This window comes from Microtus oregoni, unplaced genomic scaffold (genome assembly GCF_018167655.1).
Source record: "Microtus oregoni isolate MIOR12 unplaced genomic scaffold, Mior012 000023F_ref0000262, whole genome shotgun sequence".
NCBI classification, from domain to species: domain Eukaryota; kingdom Metazoa; phylum Chordata; class Mammalia; order Rodentia; family Cricetidae; genus Microtus; species Microtus oregoni.
The window spans coordinates 30,199,756-30,219,029 of NW_024543082.1; the positions used below are offsets into that span (position 1 = coordinate 30,199,756).

The 19,274-nt window shown below is 43.9% G+C and overlaps 1 protein-coding gene across 1 annotated transcript in view; it reads left to right on the forward strand.

The window, feature by feature from the left end:
- The window catches only part of Dscam (DS cell adhesion molecule), a gene marked incomplete at its 5' end in the record, with an annotated part of 553,946 nt that overhangs the window by 84,133 nt on the left and 450,539 nt on the right, over nucleotides 1-19,274 (forward strand). The gene's annotated exons all lie outside the window — the stretch shown is intronic.

Sequence of the window (19,274 nt, forward strand, 5' to 3'; positions counted from 1 at the left end):
CAAGGATTTAGACGCCTATGGCCTCTTCTCTCTTTCCTAATCAGGTTCTTGAGCTTTCTTGTGTTCCTCAAACAGTCTGAGGTCAAACTCAGTCCCTACTTAAAAGACCTTGAACCAAACCCCAGCTTGCTCTGTGCCTCTCACAATAATGCCAAAGTGTGTTCCTGCAGATTTTCCATCTCAATTTAAAAACAGAACAATCCTAGTTCTATATAATGGACACCAGGAGAGTAGCATAGTCTTGCCATTCAAAGAATTATCCCCAGAGGGCAGGTATTCAGTTCAGTTCTGCCCAACTCAGCAGCTGTAACAACCCTGACATATGTTTGCAAATATTATTGTAGTTGATGCTCTGAGACTCTCACAAGGATGTATGCTTTCCTAGGCACACAGTGTGGTTCCTGGTGCCTACTCAAAAGCCTTATAAACTTTCATAGTATACTGATATCAATTTTTTGGAGAAAGGCTATCCACTTACAGAAGTAGAGGTGTAGAGGTTAGAACAATGTCATGCATAGGCGTACAGGACCCTGTGAAGGATTTACCTCATCACTGCACTGTGCAGAGTGAACATATGGAAGCTTCCCCCATGGGGAGTCTGTGTCATAGCCGAGTCTGACAGCAAGCACTCAGGTGATTAGAGGAGACAGAGTGGGTGTGAAGTCTCTGGAAGGGATAAGAAGTTCTGCAAGTGTCTAAATGCTGCATAAATGGCACAGTGAATCATCTGCAGGAAAGACCAATTTGAAGTATCATCTGTCACCGAGATATAATTATATGCAATTGAATTTACCCCAACAGTCATGTGGCAAAGAAATATTTATTGAGATCCTGGGAATGGAGGATATATTAAGGAATAAAGACACCTAAAATATCTATGATTTAGAAAGTCGTTTTAGGTGGGTGTGGAGATAGATCATGCAAGCAGATGAATAGATGGGAAAGTACACAATGGGAAACCAGGCCCGAGCTCTAGGATAGAAGCAGGTGACGTGACCTCGGTGACTGAGGGTTGGCCCTCCTTGGAAAGCCCTCAGAATTTCAGTAAATAAGCAAGTGAGTTTTGTAGTAGGAACATTCCAGGGAGAGGCAGAGCATGTAACAGAGGCTCAGAGATATGAACCTGTGGGCATGGTTGGAGGCAACAAGAAGGCCCTGTAGCTGGAGGGGAATGAGCAGGGAGGGGTTTAGGAGGTAGCCTCCCAAGAAGTAACAGTGAGGTGAGAGCTTGTAAGAGAATCAAGCTCTGATTTATCCAAAAAAGGGGAGTGTGAGGTCATGGGTCTGGTTGTAGCTGCATCAGAAAATTGAGAGTAAGAAAGTATGGCTAAACAGAGGGTAGAGACAGCACAACCCAGTAGGCAGAACTGGACTAAGCCAGGGCCAAAGCCATGGCAACTGGGAACAGAGATAAAAGGAGGGGGTGGTGGCAGATTCTGGGCAGATTTGGAAGGTATGGTTTTTAAAATTCAAGATGATGCAGGAAAGGTGGCGTGTGGAGGTGTGCCCTCAGTTTAGCTTGAGAAACCATCAAGAAAATGGGTGACCATTGATAGTTTTAATAAAAATCTGGTATTTTGGTACTGGAAAGATGGCTTACCAGAATCTGATATTGATTTCCAGAACCTATTTAAAAATCTGGGTATGGAGATACATGTCTATAATCCCTCTGCTGGGAAGGTGGAGACAGGATGGTCCCTAGAGCTTTATGGAAAGCCAGACTGGCCTAGTCAGTGAGCATTAGGTTTAATGGGAGACACTGTCTCCAAAAGTCAGAGAGGTCTGAGGAAATGGCTCATTATGTGATTTACAAGCATGAAGACCTGAGTTCGAATCTCTGCCCCCGTATAAAATACTGGACATTGTTGTGCACACACCTGTAACCCCTGCACTGCAGGGGATGAAAGCAAGAATGGCTGTGGTTTGTGGCCACCAGCACAGCCCCAGGCTCAGTAAAAGAACATATTGTAAATTAATAAGGTCAAGAGTGTTAGAAAAAGGCACTCAGTTTCCTTGCACACGCGTGTGCTTGTAGCACATGTACTAAGTTGGGGAGTGGTTGAGGATGAAATCTGACATGAGCCTCTGGCCCTCATGTGCACGCACACACACACACACACACACACACACACACACACACACTCGTCTCCATCTCCCTAGGTGAGATAGCTGCGTCTCAGTATGTATCCTCCAGAGCTCTGTGAGGTTTCATAGAGACTGACAGACAATGAAAATCATATAAAATGTGGTCCCTTCATATAGACAGTTCTGTGGCAGAAGATTCCCTGCCTCTCAACAAAGTGGAAGACAAAACATATTGCAATACAGTCACAAACAGGCGTAGTTAACAGTGACTCATTTATACCCCCTTATTTCCTTTAATAAATTTTATTTTTATTTATGTGTATGTGTGCATATATACCAAATATTCAGGTGCCCATGGAGGCTTCAAGAGGGTGTCAGATTCCCTAGAATTGAGTAACAGGGAGTTTTGGGGCTCCCAGTGTGCTTGCTGGGATCTGAACTTATGTCCTCTGGAAGAGCAGCCGGCATTCTTAACCATTGAGCCATCTCTCCGGTCCATTATGGACCCCTGTCAAGGTGTCTTCAATATTCAGTCCAGATTATTAGATTAACTAGTTACATAGAAATGATATTCCAGGTTCAGGTAGGTATTCAATTAATATTACAGATCTTGTATCTCCTCTCCTGCCCTTTGTATGTGATAGTAAGAGAGGTAAATCAGAATTGGGAACTTAAGTCACATTAGTTTAATTTTGTAAACATTAACTACTATGGAACAATATACAATCCAGAGGGATTTGTCTATTTTAGCTTTGTGTTTTACAGAGGAAATAAACGCACTTCTTTGTTTACTTAATTTTTACAGCATGGGTTACTAATTCACCCTCTGGTTTCTCCCTCAGAAACCAGTCCGCTCCCAATACATTCAGACACATCATGGTCTTTGAACACTGATCTTTTTCTCAGAAGCTGCTTTCTGGGGAGTGTGGTGGGGGGTGGAGCACACCTTCCGTGCCTGCCTAGATTGTTTTACACTTGGCTAAGGCGATCCTGGTATTTTCATTTCTTTTCTCATTGTTGTGACCACATAACTGACTAGAAGCCTCTTAGGGCAGGGACAAGGTCTATTCTGGGCCAGAGGTTAGGAAGGAATGCCAGCCTTCGTGGTGGTGAAGGACCCGGCGGTGTTCTCATTGCTCCACAGGCAGGAAGCAGAGGGACAGGAAGTGGGGCCAGGCTGTGGTCCCGTTCTAATGATGCTCCACAGCATCCTACATGATATGAAAGAGATGGTGAATTAGAAGAACTTGTTTAGATTGCAAACATTCCCGCTAGAGCCTCCTCAAAACATGGCCACATACTGTTTCTAAAGCATGAAGTAAAACGTGAGCATGACCCGCCTGAAGAAACTACTTCAAAGTTAGATTTCAGTAAGCCACCAGGCCAGGGTAAAATGGAAAACAGACCATAGGCTGCCCAACACGACCATGAGCTGTGAGATTGGGGAGGCTGCGTATTTCTGCATCATTGCTTGCATGTGGAGCTTGCAGCTGCACACTGGTGCTAGGGGTGTGATCCCTGAATGTAGGTTTTGCTCTCATGTGGACACAGCATCTCAGACCTGCTATGGTTCTATTGGTTCTTTAATGGGTGCTGGCGGCTTCTGTTAACATAGCCTCCAGAGCTCACCCCACGTATTGTTGTGTGGTTGCTTCATTGTTTTGCTGGATGACAGTTCTTTCTGTCAAAGACCACACCTTCATACAGGTAACTGCCACAGTGTCTCCATTAATATTTAAGAATTAAGAGGCAGCCCTTTCAACATGACTATAATGTTGGCGTTAGTTCCTATGCCCTTATTTTGGCCTGTTCCCTTTGTTCACAATTTCTCACATGATTCTGATCTTATCCCACTTCCTTAATTAACTTATTTCATTCCTCCCTCAATTGTCCACGCTTCCAAATTCCAAGGAATCTGAATTAGGTTTTTTTTCATTACTATGACAAATGCTTGAGGTTAGGAAGAAGAGGCTCATTTGGAGGTATATAGAGAAGAAGCATGGCATTGGCTCTGTCAATGGCTATCCTGGCCATATCCCATGGATTCAGATGGTATCATGCAGAATATGTGTATGAGGGAACGGTCATATGGAGAGACAGCAAGCTAGAGACTAGTGGAGGCCCAGTCTCTGTTAACACCTAGCTAGAGTCCCATGAAAACGATAGCAATCCCAGTGCTCTAACTTCCTGCTAGGTACCAGCTCTTGAAGCGCCCACTGTCTCCACACTGCCACACTGCGGTGGTTGGTGCCCATTACTGACTTGACTGGAATTGGAGTCTCCTAGGAGACAGGCCTCCAGGACACCTGTGAGGAGTCATTTAGCTTTTGATCGGGCCTGTAAGGAATTGTGCTCAATAATTAGAAAATAGTAGAATCCTTGAATTTTGAAGACCCACACCAAAAGTGACTGGCACCATTCCCCGGGCTTGGGTCTTGGTCTCTATAAAAAGGAGAAATCTAGGTTCTTCTGGGTGTCTGTTTCCTGACTGGATACCATGTGACCACCTGCCTCAAGCTGCTACTGTTTGGAATTCTCCATCACACTGTGAGCCAATAGCACCTTTTCTTCATTCAGTTTCTCCTCTCAGGGCATTTTGTCTTAGCAGCAGAAAGTAATTGACAACCTTGCACATGGTTATGGCTTCTCACACACAGACCTCAGGGGATGCCTCAGATCACATTCAAACCATGGCAGAACCAATCACATGATCTAGGTTAGCCTATTTGCTTTGTGGAAACCCATGTGCTCCATCGGCTTCCAATTCTGAATTGCTCATCATTTTTGTGTCCTTTGACACCTGTGAACTTAATGTTTAAATGCTGGCATGTCATATATTGTATGCGCATGGCTGAAATGAGGGTCTGTGTTCTTCTGAACAACAGCCATGTTGCCAGCAACTTTCAGATATCCCAGGAGACTTAGAGACTTTGTGTACGCAGTGAACTCCTGTGCACATATGAGCTAATTTTCTAGAAGGGTATTACAGTCATTCCAGAGCTGTTTCCTGGGTAAAACACTTTTCCCTCCGGAGCTTTATAAAACCCACAGCTAAAGATGATCTTTGTTTTTCATGTTGTAAATTCTGTAAGAATGTTGGCTATAAAGAGCACTCTTACAAAGCAGCTCATATCTCAGAAGTGAGATCTGAGGGCATCTCAGGAATCATATTCTTAGTCACTCAGAGTTCTTATGAGCTATGTGATGGAATTTTTGTGACAGCTGATGTGTAAGAAATACACACCAGGAATTATACCTTTCAATGAATCTATTCAGTTATGCAGAGTATAAGAAATCATATTTCCCCTTTTAGGCTTTAATGATCTATTTGATAAACATGTGGAGACTTCTGCAAAGGAAAGGTTTGTGCTTTGCGTAACAGGACCAAGAGGCACCATCACCTGTGTTCTGTCTGTAGGGGCCTCTATTTTATGATGTTACAAATGTGGCTATGACAGGTTGACTCAGGAAGCCTCAAGAGAGGTGCGGTATCACCTAGGGAGGCAAATCAGAACTGAATTCCTCAGCAATGTTCAAACTGAGAACCAAAGAAAAGGTAGTAGGTGGCTGGACAGACACTAGTGTCCAGCCACCATGCCCTGCTCACATCAACATGCTTATCTATTGTATTGGCTAGAGCATTGTGGGACATCTTCTCACAGTTTTCAGGGTCTCTGCCCGATGGGTTGCTGATCTCTCTTTCTGTGTCCATTTCCATGGTGTGAGCTCACTCTTTAGAAATTCATATTATTGATTGTCAGGTTTTGTTGTTTTCTGTTAACTGGTGTTGGAGTTTATTAGGCAGCTAAGGTATTTTGGTCAGTAAGGCAGCCCTGTGTAGGCTCTCTTGTGAAATTTGCTGAGATCACATCGACCCCCATTGCGGTGGTGGTGAGTTCTGAGTGTCTTGTCTGAAACATGCTGCTGTATAGTCCAGAGAATGTTCTATGCTAGCCACTCTTCTGGTCTTGAATGAGTGAGTTCATTAAGTAAATAGCAAGCCAAAGTAAATAGAAGTTGATGGATAGAAAGAAAGAAGCAAAATATCCAATTAAGTACTTAAATTTTCTGTCAAAAATCAGCTGGGAAGCCCCTTTAGGCAGCCAGTTGGAGTTTCCCATTGTGAGTCCCTGGGCAGATTAGGGGTCCCCACATTCTCTTAGGTGAAGTTTCTACATAAAAGAACAAATGGCAGAGGATGAAGATGATGTAATTTAGTAAGGCTCTCAACATCTAGCAGACACTGACTGAGGACATTGATATCAGCTGGAATTCCTGATTGAGCTTTCTCTCCACCGCTGACCTCCTGGCTTCTTTCTCTCCATGCAGGAATCTTTATGCTGTGGGATAAACAAAAAAGACTTCTATTGAAAATGGTTCACCTTCTAGCTGTTCCCAAAGACATGATGTTTTTACTCTTGAGCTGTTTTGCTCTTTTCTCTGTGTCTCAGAGTTAGGAGCAGCCTATCCCCAGACAAGGGGCCTTGGAGGATGCTTTGAGATTGAAATGCTTGGATCTGGAATGGGAGTGGGGATGTAGGCTCAATGCCAGTGTCTCAGTGAGTTCCAGCAGCATATGATGATTTACCAATAAAGTTATGTGTATATGTTCCCTGTACTCTGGCTAGGGGTGATGTGAATTACCTCACATTATCTACCTGCCCTATCCAGATTCTCTTTCCCCTCTTGGTAGGTTCATTACCACAGGCAAAGACTCATTGGAAAACTACCTCCAACTCGCTGCAGCTCTCTCTACATGTCCCTGTCTGTGCATTAGGATTCTTTGAAAAATAAAATGATGTGTTTCGTTTATAACGTTGTATGTGTGTGCATGTGTGTGTGTCCACACGTGCGTGCACACGTGTGTGAGTTTCGTGCCTGTGGAGGCCAGCAGAGAGCATTGGATCCTCAGGAGCAGGAGTTACAGAAGGTGTGAGCTGCTGTGTAAGTGCTGGGAACCAAACCGAGGTTCTCTCCAAGAGCAGTGAGTGCTCTTAACCACTGAACCATCTCTCTGGCCCCACACACTACTGTTCTCTTAACTTAGCCATTCTGTTTTCCCCTTTGGATTGTAGGTGAAGGCTGCTTGTTTATTCCTGAGCACCCAGACGTGAAATAATCACACAGAAACTATATTATTCGCAATACTGTTGGACCAATATCTTAAGTGTATTTCTATCTAGCTCTTACATCTTAAATTAACCCATTTCTCTAAATCTGTATTGCCACATGGTTGTTGCCTACCGGTAAGGTTCCTTCTGGCATCCGGTGGCAGCTATATGGCGTTTCACTGACTCCACCTACTCTCTCTAAATGTATCTCTATTCACATTTCCTGACTGGCTTTGCTATGCTAAGCCATTGGCCCAAAGCAGCTTCTTTGTTAATCAATAGTAATAACTCATATTCATAGCATACAGAGGGGAATCCCACACCATTGGGTTAATGTTGGAAACTCTCTCAGGAATTAAACAGGTCCTGTCTGGTTTGCTGCATGCTTTCCTGGCTGTATTGCCTTGAATGCACGGTTGTACAAGGCAGGATGTCAAAACTGGCTTTGAGTTTTGTTCCTGTGGCTGTTTTATCATTAGACATGGGGCTCCCTGCATTGTCTGTCAGGGTCAAGTCTTATCCAGCTCTTATTTCACAAGGAGGTACTTGAACCAGGGCTTCAGTGCTGGGGACCAGTAAGTACCATCAACATACATTAGAGTTCAGCATGCTGTTGCTGAAATATATAAGGCATGCCTCATAACCTCAGTTTGAATTACTTCTCAGACACTTGAATAATTCCAAGGCCATGATAAGACCACGGTTCATCTGATTTCAGTGGTCAGATCTGGGTGACAAGGAGTTTAAAGACATTAACTCAAACATAAAGCAGCTTAGAGTCTCCAAATCAGCAAAAGGTTATGCTTCCCTGACATATTTACCCAAGGCATGGTTATATTCCTTTCATTTTGTAAGACCTTTACAGAGAGCAGGATACATATCAGCTCATAAATTCTTGTAAAATCAATAAAAGTATTTTGAACCCAAATGACATGTCCACTCGAAGCAAGTGCCTGTGACCTGCCTTAGTTCTCAGACATTCTCCATCTCAGAAGCCATTAACATGCTGAAAGCTCTCTGACATCCCATAATGCCCTTCTGTTTATTTCTTTCTTCTTTTAGGGAGTGCGAGAGCTCAGACAGTGTCTCACTTTATAATTTAGGCTGCTCTTTTCTGAAGGGAAACAGAGGAACTGTGGAGCTGTGTAATCAGACTTCTCTTTGGGCCTCCAACCCCCAAATAATGACACTTATACTAATTTTGGAAGCTCAGCCTATACCTTAGGCTTGTTCCTAACTAGCTCTTTATCTTTTATTCACCTATATTTTTAAATCTACATTCTACCGTGTGGCTTTTACCTTTCTTTCACTCTGCACCTCATTGGCATCTCTCTGGCGTAACCCGAGAGGCTAGATTCCTCATGCTTCTCTTCTCTCTTACTGGACATCCCACCTATCTCCTCTGCCTAGCTATTGGCCATTCAACTCTTTATTAAACCAATCACTGTGCCTCTTTAGTAAACTCTTTATCATAACAATCTTCACAGTGTGAACATATATTCCACAACAGATCTAGGGAAGAGTGGAGGGGAAGGACTGGGAGGAGTGGAGGCTGTGGTCAGGTTGTATTGTATTTGAGAAGAATAAATAAAAAGACAAAAATTCAGACTGGTCAGGAACTTATTATGCAGCCCAGGCTGAACTCAAATTCATGGTTATCCTCCTGCCTCCAGCCTCCTAGGTGCTGAAATTGCAGGTGTGAGCCTCTGAATTGCTTCCATCCTTTTTTTTTCCCACCTTAATACATCGTTTTTCTGTGAGGTTTGGCCCTGGTCATATTGTTCTCCCCCAATCTCCTTTGTATTCCTTTCTTTTTCTGTTTTCTTAACATTCTAAGTAGAATATAATGGTCATACTATCACTATGTGCTGACCCCCAGTGTACAGCTAAGGGAACTATAATCAGATGTGTCCATGTGATTGGGCTGTTCTCCTCTTAACCGGCATGATAACTTCCTGGCTTCCTGCTTCTGGCCTTTTCTCCCTTTTATGCTGTGTTTCCCTTCTCAAACTTTGACCTGGGAAGGTGCTCTGTTTCAAAACTTACAATGACTCTCATCTTCTAAAAACATCTTTTTTTGAGATGTAATTTGCTTGCCATAAAATGTACCAAGTTAGAGTATGTAATTCAGTGGTTTTAATCGATCCATACATGCTTAGCCTTTAACTGCCCATTTTGGAGCATTTTTAACACCTCAGAGAGAAACCCTGCACCATTGACTGTGAATCCCTGGTCCCTTGGACCCTATTCCAGCCTCAGGAAAACCACTGACCTACATTCCGCCTCTAGAATTTCTTTTCTTGGAAACTTCATGTGATAGCAATCACATGGTCTGTGCTCTTCTGTGGCTGACTTTCAGATCTCAGTATAGTATCATCTAGGGTCAGCCACATTGTAGCTTATGCTGGTACTTAACTGTTTTTTTTTTCTCTAATTTCAAAGTAACGTTCCAATGTATGTATAAACTACACTTTACATGCCAACTCTTCAGTTAATGAATACACAGATTGTGTGCACCTTGGTGATTATAAGCAATGCTGATTTGAACATTTGTCTACAGGCTTGTGTGTGACATGTATTTTCTTTTCTCCCCAGAATGTGCCTAGTGGTGTAACTACCTATTTTCTGTAGAATAAGAACAACTCACCTAGCTTTTTTTATCTGGGTGTTCTGCTATAGCCCATGACATTGGTGATGCCATGAGCCTTGATTGTTAATGTCCTCAGATCTTGAACTAGCGCCAGACACTTGGCGTGTGTTCAATAAGTATTTATAGAAAAGGGGAATATAAAGGCTTTAAGCTTCCAGTGGGTTTCCTGAGGGGGCCTAAAGAAACATCTCTTCACTCCAGGTAGAGAGGGTACCAAGAGACTAAAGGAAGAATTCTATTCAGTTCCAGCTTGGTGAACTCGTGGGTTTATCAGCAGGACTTACAGCAGCATTGTGACTCCAATATGGCTGTAGCATGAGAAAGTCCCATTTCATTTGTTACCTCATTTATAATCTCAGAGAGGGGAGGGAAGCCCTGAGGATCTCATGGGACACTTCCTATGGATCTTCTGAGCCTCATGACCTATCTTCTCTTTCTGTGTGGGGGTGTGAATAGACACAGTCTTGTAAGGGTCTCCTGGGGTCTTCAAAGCTACTCTGATTCAAGACAAAGGTGCTCAGTCCAGAGGAAACCCGTGGATGACTCCGCCATGTTGTGAAGTTGCTGTGGTCTGCACTATTCTAGGTTTATTTCCCTTGCTGCGGCAAATGGGGTGGGAGAGTTCACTTTGCAATTCCAGGTTACAGTCCATCACAATGGGGAAGTCAAGGCAGGCATGGAAAGCATCGTGTCCACAGTCAGGAGCCGAGAAAGCATCGTTTCATGTATCCTAGCTCCTGTGTTTGCTTTGTGTTTGGACTCAGCTGGTTTTTTCATTCTCACACAGTCCAGGGCCCAGCCTATGAGATGGAGCCATCAACTTTTGTGCTGGATCTTCTCACTTCATTAGTAATCTCGACAACCCCCAAGGACATGCCCACAAGGCAGTCTGATCTAGACAGTTCCTCATTGAGACTTCCTGTGTGATTCTCAGTTTAATAAAGTTGACAGGTGAAACTGCCAAACTCAGGGACTCCCAGTTCTCTCCTGACTGTGACACTCAGAGTACCAGAGTGCTACATGTATTGTCACCCAGAAAGCCATCTCCACCTCCCCTAACTTGGGTTGCTTAGTCGTGCATGGCTCTGGAGCACTCAGCAGACAGAATCCTAGCTGTTCCCTAGGGCTTCTAGGCTAAAGTGTTCTAAAGAATGGCACTAGACCTGTGTGTTGTCAGGGCCTTACCCAAGACCTGGTACATAGCTAGCCTTAATGAATGTCCCTGATGAGATGATTGTTGTTATTTATTGCCTTTTCTATGAGTTTCCCCCATCCACCATGTCACCTGACATGACTACATTTTAAGAAAGTTGAACGTGGATTTGGATTTTGTGTGTGTGTGTGTGTGTGTGTGTGTGTGTGTGTGTGTGTAACATTCTCTGACACTGAAGCCTGTGCCATATGTGATAACAGTAGCATAATGCCAAGTCTGCAACTGGGGGAGGGTGTCTCTAGAGTCCAACCCTCTGGCTGCTTTCAGTGGGTTCCCCAGGATCTCACATAAGCTCATGCCAAACAGTCTGCTTAGCTTTCTGTTGTTTGCGACATATAGAATTCATTTGGAGGCTGACTGAGCCCTGAGTAGAAGTGGCCTAGATCACATGGAGACCAGGGGTCATTATACAGTGTGAAATTCCATTATTTTGTCTACACATGACCCCATTCAAAATATATTCAAAATATTTCTGGACAAGTCTGGGATTCCTTTTGCTTGAGGTGGGAGATTGCATACTTTTCCTTCCTTCCTCCCTTTCTTTCTCTTTCCCCCTCGTCCGTCCTTCCTTCCCTCCCTCCTTCCTTCCTTCCTTCCTTCCTTCCTTCCTTCCTTCCTGTTCCTTTCTTTCCTTGTGTCTCACTACATAGCTCTGGCTGTCCTAGAACTCACTATGTAGGCCAGGTTGGCCTTAACTCACAGAGATCTGCCACCCTCTGCCTCTGTCTCTGCTGAGCTGTGATGAGAAAGGTATTCACTACCATACTTGGCTGCATAGCTGAAAGAATAGATTTATATTATTAAGACCAGTGGTGTGAGATAAAAGTGAGATAAAAAGCCTTAAAAATATGAGGAGTGACCAGAATGCTCCACAGCTCTTGTTTCTTTACTGGGATTAAACATTTTTAACCTTTTCTGTACAGTTATTTAAAGGATTTCACAAGCTGGCTCTTGGAATGTGGCCTTCAACAGTAAACTATACATTTAATTGAGCAATATTTCTTATATACATTTATAGTTTCAAAGATTTTGCTATTCTTGGCAAGACTGCTTTCAGGATAGGGAAGGATAAATTCAGATATGACCAAGTTTTATTTAGTTCACATTACACACAATTGAGTTGGCAGAAGATTAATGCGGGGGAAAAGATCCCCGGAAATCTGAATGGAATTAATTAGCCCTGAAGAATGACAGTTACCTCATTCCTAACAATATGTTTGGGGTAATGTCAGTTTCTTAGAAAGCTGAAATGTAAAATTATAGTGCTAGCATCCACATTTTTATTTGAGTTGAAAACTGCAATGTTGAACTACAGTCTCTGTTCTGAGCAGATCTCTTAGCTGGCGATGATTTCCATATTCTGACTTAGGAAGCTTTGCTGAAGACTTCAGTTCTGTTCAGGAGGGCAGAGGCAGGGAATCTCTCTGATGAGCCCTCAGAGGATATCATTTTCACAAAAGGTGCTTTTCTCAATGTTTTTCTCAGGAATGGCTGCTATCTTTCTATGTTGGGGTTGGATTCTGACATCTTTCTGCCTGGCTCAGTTGTCCTTAGCCTTTCTCAGACTCGGGGTCACCAAGAGAAAGAGACATGTCCCAGGTCAGATGTCTGGAAAAGCCCAAGCCTCATGCACAAAGCCAACCTAAGACTGGGTGTTGTAGAAAGGAATCAACCGCATTATTAAAGTAACAGAGAGACATGGGAGGCGCTGAGGTTGTATGCAATGACATTTGCGTGGCTTGTTACTATGGGGAGGCAGATGAACAAAATGTAAAGGATAGATGATTTCACCTCTCCGCCTCCTGCTCACCCATTATTAGGACATGGCACTGATACACAGTATGAAAATGACTGGCCATGTGATGATCTATTTGCTTAAGAAGTAGTGCTACATAAATAAAGGACATTGAGCCTATAATTCGCGATCCTAGAGAAGCTAAATAAGAAGGTGAACCCAAAGAAAAACATATAGGCATCCTCCTGAATATTAACCTTCATCAGGCGATGAAAGGAGACAGAGACAGAGACCCACACTGGAGCACCGGACTGAAATCTCAAGGCCCAAATCAGGAGCAGAAGGAGAGAGAGCACAAGCAAGAAACTCAGGTCCGCGAGGGGTGCACCCACACACTGAGACAATGGGGATGTTCTATCGGGAACTCACCAAGGCCAGCTGGCCTGGGTCTGAAAAAGCATGGGATAAAACTGGACTCGCTGAACATAGTGGACAATGAGGACTACTGAGAACTCAAGAACAATGGCAATGGGTTTTTGATCCTACTGCATGTACTGGCTTTGTGGGAGCCTAGGCAGTTTGGATGCTCACCTTACTAAATCTGGATGGAGGTGGGTGGTCCTTGGACTTCCCACAGGGCAGGGAACCCTGATTGCTCTTTGGGCTGATGAGGGAGGGAGACTTGATCGGGGGAGGGAGACTCGATCGGGGGATGGGGAGGGAAATGGGAGGCGGTGGCGGGGAGGAGGCAGAAATCTTTAATAAATAAATAAATAAATTTAAAAAAAAAGAAGTAGTGCTACAGATGAAAGCATGTCCTATGGCCTCACTTGGTCACCACCGTAGGCCACCATGAACTCATCTAACAGCAGTGCTTGATGGAGCTCTCCATCAGGTCTGGTGGCAGTCATACATCTCATGATGCTCTCCAACCAATACATTGAAAAATGTTTGCTCATGTGTGCAGATGCATATGGTGGGTGAGCGTGTGTGTATGTGTGTGGGGGTGTGCACGCCACTGAGTATGTGTGGAGGTCAGAGGACAAATTTTTTTTCCGTTTATTTATTTATTAAAGATTTCTGTCTCTTCCCCGCCACCACCTCCCATTTCCCTCCCCCAATCAAGTTCCCCTCCCTTGTCAGCCCATAGAGCTATCAGGGTTCCCTGCCCTGTGGGAAGTCCAAGGACCACCCACCTCCATCCAGGTCTAGTAAGGTGAGCATCCAAACTGCCTAGGCTCCCCCAAAGCCAGTACGTGCAGTAGGATCAAAAACCCACTGCCATTGTTCTTGAGTTCTCAGTAGTCCTCATTGTCCACTATGTTCAGAGAGTCCGGTTTTATCCCAGGGTTTTTCAGACCCAGGCCAGCTGGCCTTGGTGAGTTCCCGATAGAACATCCCCATTGTCTCAGTGTGTGGGTGCACCCCTTGCGGTCCTGAGTTCCTTGCTTGTGCTCTCTCTCCTTCTGCTCCTGATTTGGACCTTGAGAATTCAGTCCGGTGCTCCAAAGTGGGTCTCTGCAGAGGACAAATTTCTATCTCTTTCCCTTTTTGGAGAGTCTCTCTTTTGTCTGTCATGCTTTGTACTGCAAATGTGCTGGCCTGTGAGCTTCCAGGTGATTTTTTGGTCTTTCCTGCCATCTTGGCTATGGAGTACTGGGAACCCAGATGTTTGCCACCACATCTGGCTTTTATTTTTAAATATAGAATCTGCGATAAAATCAGGTCATCAGGCTCATGTGAGCAAGTCCTTTTACCTACTGAGCAGCCTTGATGGTCCCTACATTAACATTTTTGAGTCAAGGTTACTACTGTCGGATACTTACCAGGTAGGCTATGCTGATGCCAGCAGGTTCCAGAAATCCTGTTTCCATCTCCCTAGTACTGGGATTGTGAGCCTGTGTTACCATATCTATTTTAAACATGGGTTCTGAGTATCAAATTCAGGTCCTAATGCATATAAAATAAGCAAACACTTTGCCAAGTGAACAAACCCAGCTGCAACCAGTTATAGTTGCTTAATCCAGGGTGGGTGAGGTCACAAAACAAACATGTAGTCAGGTATATTTTACAAGGGAGAAAGCCATCCTTCTGTCTCTCTTGTTGGTATTAGGTCTTTCCCAGACAGAAGGTTACAGCCCATATGGGCACCATAAATAGGTTTTTCAGTGCCCCAGAGAAGCCTGTCCCTAACCAGCAGGCACCTGTCGGTATGGTACCATTGGTGCCATAGGTGGCTTCATGGTCAACATGGCACTCATTCTCCTGGATTCTAGGTCTGTAAGCCTATATAGGTCATCTGCCATTGAACTCTAGGAAGTGTTGGGGAGTGGGTGTGTGATGCTGTCCACCACCGTGCATTCTGAGATGCATAGACACATTCTGATGTGTCTCATCTAGACTGTGTAAGCCTTGTGGGCACACACTCTTATCTCTTCTCCACAGTGAAGGGTTGAATCTTGCCTTGAACCTCTGAGTACCTGTATGTCTGCTGGGAGTTAGTCTTTCTCAGCTTCCGCAAATAGTTTGTTCCCTAACTGTGAATGATGATTCTGCTGTGTTTAAAATAGATGTAATTTTGTGAAACAGAAGTTCCATAAGAAAAATTCCAAAAGATTGACAGATTATAAATGGGCATTGCGATGCCCAAGTGATGTGAGATGCAGCAATGGAGACAGGGTGAGCAAGTAGCATTTGTTAGACGTTTTTAGAATGCCACAAGGTAGAGTTCAGTTAAGTCACATCACTGCATTGCTTGCTTTCTTCATTCGCTGTGACGAATGCCTGGCAAAGGCAACTCTAGGAAGGGAAGGGTTATTTTGCCTCACAGTTTGAGGCCACAGCCCATTATGTTGGACTCGTCCTAGGAGCAGTAATGTGAGGTGACGGTCATGCTGTGTCCACAATCAAGAAATGGAAAGAGATGGTGCTCGGTTTGCTTTTGCCTTTTGATTCAGTCCAGGACCCCATTCCATGATAGCACCAGTTATATTCAAGGTGGGTCTTCCCACCTCTGTCAAAACTCTCTGGAAGCACCCTCACAGTCTTGCCCAGGAGTGTGTCTCTTGGCGATTCCAAGTACATCCAAGTGGACAATAATTAATCAATCACACTTACTTTGCATATAAACTTTTATAGAATAAAACATTCATACAGTCTTGTGTCAATCATTGATGATGGGGAGACTGTATTGTGTCAATTGGTGATGATGGAGATAGTCTTGAGTCAGTCACTGATGAGTATACATTCTGCGAAACATCCCACAGTACAGTACATGAACACATGTTCAGATGGTGTTGGTCAATGGCTTGAGGTGACCTCTTAATGCAGTCAAGAAACACGAGAAACAAGATTGTCTTAGTGGTCTATTACTGTGAAGAGACACCAGAGCATTTAATTGAGGCTTGCTTACAGTTTCAGAGACTTAGTCCATTATTATCATGGTAGGGAGAATGGTGGCAGGCAGGCAAGCATGGTACTGGAGAAGTAGCTGAGAGTTTTGTATGCTAAGAGCTCTATACCTTGATCTACTGTCAGCAGGAAGTGAGAGAGACAGACAGAGATACACACACACACAGAGAGAGAGAGAGAGAGAGAGAGAGAGAGAGAGAGATCAGGGGTAATGGGTACAAAGCCCAAGCCCAGTGACACACCTTCTCTAACAAGGCCATGACTATTCCAGGAAGGTCATACCTCCTGATCCATCTTAGTCTGGGGGCTAAGTATGCAAATAGGTGAACCTGTGAGGTCAATCTCATTCAAGCAACCACATTCCACACCTTGTTCCCATAAGGTTATATCATAATGTAAAATGCATCTAGTACAACTTAAATGTCCCCATAGTCTTTCACAGTCTTGATACTAAATGTCCAGAGTCTCTTCTGCAAGCCAAGGCAATCTCTTAACTGTAACCCCCTATAAAATAAAAATAGAAAAGAAGATCATATACTTCCAACATACAATGGCACAGAACATGCATTACTATTCCAAAAGGAAGGAAAGGGGCATAGGGAGGAAATACTAGACCAAAGCAAGACAGAAACTCGACGGGGAAATCTCCAAATTCTGCATCTCCATATTTGATGTCAAAGTACTCTCCAGCCCCCCTTTCGGCTTTGTTGACTGCAACACCCTTCTCTCTCTCGAGCTGGTTCCAAGCTTGGCCTGCAGCTTTCCTAGCAAGACTTCCCATATTTCTGGCATATTTAACTCTCCAACATAATCCAGGATTCACCTTCACAGTTTCAGGCAATGGTCTTTCTGGACCTCCATGGAGGGGCACCCCTATCACAAACCTGGCCTCAGTGGCTTTCCTTAACTGTGCAGTGAGATTCAAAAACCCTTTTCTTATATCCTTCTTGACTTTAAATGCAGAACCACTTGGTTAAAGGGGCCAAGAGATGCTTGCTAGGGCTGGACTTGGCCCCTCCTCAGATTACATTTGCATCCGTTTTCTTTGTTGATGGTTTCTTTCACTGTTTAAGCTTTCCTTTGGTTCCTTTTCACAGTTTGAAAGCTTAACAGGGTAATGTCTTGCCCAGAGGTTACTATTCCCTTTATTCCATATAACATCAGGCATTTCTTTAATGTTTTATCCTTATGAACACAGGACTTGGCTCCAGCATTACATATCCTGGTGTTCTTTTTCTCTTCAAATGGCACATTTGTCTTTTTCTTTGCTCTGGTTGCACCTTTTCACTGTAGATCTGCATAAGGGTTACCACTAATTATCATGTGACATGGCCAATACTAGGACAAGGCTGCTGCCAGGTCACACCTCATGCCTTGCTACTCACTGAAAGCCTTGTTTTTTTGTAACTTGGAAAAGTATGCACACAGGAAGTGGTTAAACCAATTGGCCTGGTAGATCATGAGTCTGGCATGTGTCATGTATCATCAGTAAATGGTCCAACACTGATGGCATTCTACCAAGGGTGTATAGGAAGACATTGGTTACAAAGCTGGAATCTGGAAGGAAGCCCACATAGCATCTTCAGTGGCAGTAAGACAGATACCCACACATGCAGTGCTCTTGTTTAGCTGTGATTGGAGCCACATGCATGCTTAGTTTCCCTCCGGAGTCCTGAGGCTCTGATACTAACAGGGTGTGGCCCACTATATCCTTGCATTTAGTGAACAGACTGAGTCTCGCTCGTGCAAACCAGCTCCTTGTTTTATTTTTTTTATTTCATGTTCATTGGCATTTTGCCTCCATTTATGTCTGTGTGAGAGTGTCAGATCCCCTAGAACTGGCATTACAGACAATTGTGAGCTGCCACGAGGGTGCTGGGAATTGAACCCAGGTCCTCTGAAAGAAAAGCTAGTGCTCCTTACCACGGAGCCACCTCTCCAGTCCCATTATCTTTACAAATAGTACTAAGTCACTCATCTCAAATCATGTCAGTTGAGTACTTGTAAGTAACTGGGTACATTTATCGGACTTTAGTGTTTGGGTGAAGGCTACACCCCAGCCTCTGGCATCCATCTATCCAAAAAGTCTAGAATATCCAGGTGGAAATTCCACTCCAAGCCTCTTCCTCTGGGAGCTGCCTCAGTCCAGACTCTACCCCGAGAAATGATGACCCCTCCCCTGAGAGACTCAAGACCACTCCCAAAGGGTATTTTAACTGCTCCCCAGAGAACAAACACGTGGTTTTCCAGTCTTCCTCTGGGAAACTGGAAAGCTATCCAGAAGCGTTGGTATCCATTAAACCTGGACTTTTTCTTATTCAGTTTAATTTGGTCTGATTCAGATTATCACATCAGAGGAGAGGCTTCTCAGGGTGTGGAAACTTTTTACTTAGTACCAACTGCATTTCCAAAGCATACATCCCCACAGTCCTGAGAAAAACCCGACGAGGAAGGGCAGGCAGGTGGCGATCCATCTGCGAGGACCAGCTTTGGAACCCTACACACAGGAGGGAAGCTGTGTTGACACCTTTGTATTAACCAAAGAGGATAAAACACAAATCCTAAGAGATAGAATCTTGGTTCTGTCACTCATAGCTTCTTCCTGAATCAGGACACTCACCAGAACCTTCATGTTGTATTCTGCCTGTTGCTGCTATTTAACTTCACAGAACTGCTGTTCGGAGAGCAAGGAAAATGACACCATGGGTCCTAATGCTGTTTGCCTAGAACAGGCGATCCCCACTGGTTTTCTTCTCTCTGACCTGCAGTGTTTTCTCTCTCTGAGATGCATGCCAGGGTGTGCTTCTCCCCTTAAAGAGGCAGCCATCTGAGCAGCCCTGTTCACTGTAATTATATATACACTTGAATTTGGGGCTCTAGTGAGTGAGTTTCATAGTTTCACATACAAACACTACACCCTATTCATTTGACATCGAGAAAAACACAAATACTCACTAAATGAGCTAAAAAACCAGATGTGTATGGACAGGTTTGTAGGTTTGGTTTCAATCATTCAAACAGAAATGATTTAAGTAAAAAAGATGAGTTACATAATTCTAAAAGTAATGT